This window comes from Taudactylus pleione, unplaced genomic scaffold (genome assembly GCF_031769625.1).
Source record: "Taudactylus pleione unplaced genomic scaffold, aTauple2 ptg000008l, whole genome shotgun sequence".
Taxonomy (NCBI): Eukaryota; Metazoa; Chordata; class Amphibia; order Anura; family Myobatrachidae; genus Taudactylus; species Taudactylus pleione.
The window spans coordinates 5,764,603-5,766,890 of NW_028284411.1; the positions used below are offsets into that span (position 1 = coordinate 5,764,603).

At 40.3% G+C, this 2,288-nt stretch overlaps 1 pseudogene; it reads left to right on the plus strand.

The window, feature by feature from the left end:
• Positions 1 to 1,831: 1,831 nt before the first annotated feature.
• Positions 1,832 to 1,949, plus strand: LOC148542819 (5S ribosomal RNA; annotated as a pseudogene).
• Positions 1,950 to 2,288: the final 339 nt, after the last annotated feature.

The window sequence follows — 2,288 nt, forward strand, 5'->3', positions numbered from 1 at the left end:
CCCAGTGGAGCAATGCCATCCACACTGGTGATGCCCATCACGATGCCATATTATTTCGGGGCCCCTTGGCTCCCAACCTATAGTGGAGATAGTATGGGAGAAGAAGGAACAACCTTATTGGAATTTAAAAAGAAGATCAAAGCCATGTTCGGTCTATATCCTGTGAGCGAGAAGCAACAGGTAGAAATACTAATTGGCCAACTCAAGGGAGCTGCTCTCAGAGAAGTCTCGTCATGGCCGCGGGTGGAATGACAGAAAGTGTCACAGATATTAGAACGACTGACCACCACCTTTGAAACTAAGACAATTTCAGAATTAAAAATGAAATTCTACGTCCTACACGAAAAGACGGGCGAAACCCTTCAAGATTATGCCTTGAGCCTCCAAGAGGCATTAAAAGCCATCCAAGCCATTGATGATCAGGAAATCAGGGATGCTGATGAAACCCTGGTTTCCCAATTTATTGAGGGTGCAAATAAAGAAAGTGTCCGCAGTAAATTAAGGATGCTAAGGATGCAACTTGAAGATTATACCTTTTTGGACTTTAAAGAGGCCGCTACTAAGTGATACGAAAAAGTGCGAGACAAGGAGTTGCATTTCCAGAAATGCCAGGGTACCCAGATACCTCCTACCCAATGAGGACTGTAAACAGCCCTGGGAGAGATTCCATTGGACAAAGTGTTCAACTACCAGCTCAGGACCCTATTCAAGTTCTAAAGGGACAATTGGCAGACATAACCATTGAATTAACAGAAATGCACAAAGAAATGCGACAATTAAAACAGCCAAGAAATACTCCTCCCCCTCAAGCACGACGGGACTCGGATTGGAGGTCAACCCGGAATGACGGGTGGGAAACTCCTTGTGGAAATAGGAGAAGGCCCACCGATAGATTTGACTCTCAAGGGAGACCCATTTGTAGAAGGTGTGAGAGAAGTGGACATATCACAAGGAACTGTGATCGCACAGAGTCTTTAAACTCCGAGACCCTGAGGATGGGGGTTGAACTTCAGGGAGAGCCGGCACAATAGATCCTCATCTGGAAGAATGGTGGCTCCAATATGTAGGACAGTGTCCCACTATCCCCATCTTGATCAACTGCGTAGAAACATTAGCTATGTTGCTAAGTTCAACCAACACTGGGGGGATGGACAATTATTATTACCACCTCCATCATGGCTAGTTAATTGCCAGTAATGGCCTAGGTTTCTCCTGTGTAGGGTATTAGGAGACCGATGTGCAAATTGGAACAACATCTCTTGCTCGACAAGGCTGTCTGGTAACGGAAACCAGTGATGCAAAAGTGGCACCCGTTATTCTAGGGATGAACATCCTCCAGCAATGTCCAGAAGAATTGGTCTCTATATTAAGAGGAGAAATGTCTCTAGCTATGTTACCCACATGACAAACTTTACTGAAGACTATTAAGGTCATAGTCAAACACTAAGAGAGAAGTAAGGCTTTTTGTTGGGGCACACTTAGAAGAAAAATTCAAAGATATTACATTTAAAAATTAACCTTTAATATGTATATTAAAAATAATATTCATAGGTACCAGTAGTAACAAAAAATAAATTGGCAAAAATATTTATTAAGACAATTTTTAAGTGTGGTTTGGTCTTTGACTATAACCACCAATAGGCATTGTAGCTTGCCCATAATTAGCCATCTGGTTATTATTTGGTTATATCATCTACACACTTTTCCTTAATTCCTTTTGATAAGATGATGTATATAATATGTAACTTTTCTGTTGCTGTTTACATTTTTCTAACAAGTTTATACCATGTGCATAGGGCAGATCCCCAATCATTTTCAGTGATACTAATTAACCTACAGTCATATTTTACTGATTATGCCCAAACCCATCTGATCTTGGAAGCGATACAGTAAAAGCCGGGTTAGTACTGGTATGGGAGACCGTCTAGGAAGACCTGGTACTGTAGGATAAAATAACTGCACTGTTTCGATGGGGCTAATAGCACGGCACATGGTGTAACTTGTATACCATTATCCGTGGTACTCTCCTATTTCATTAAAGTATATTCACTGATATCATTTTTTCTTGTGTGGTATGTGAATTGCAGAAATTGTCTTAATAAATATTTTCGCCAATTTATTTTTTGTTACTACTGGTACCTCTGAATATTATTTTTAATATACATATTAAAAATTAATTTTTAAATTTAATGTCTTTGAATTTTTCTTCTAAGTGTGCCCCAACAAAAAGCCTTAGTGTTTGACTATATTCTGACAGGCTGTGGGAGCACCACCAACACAGATTCATG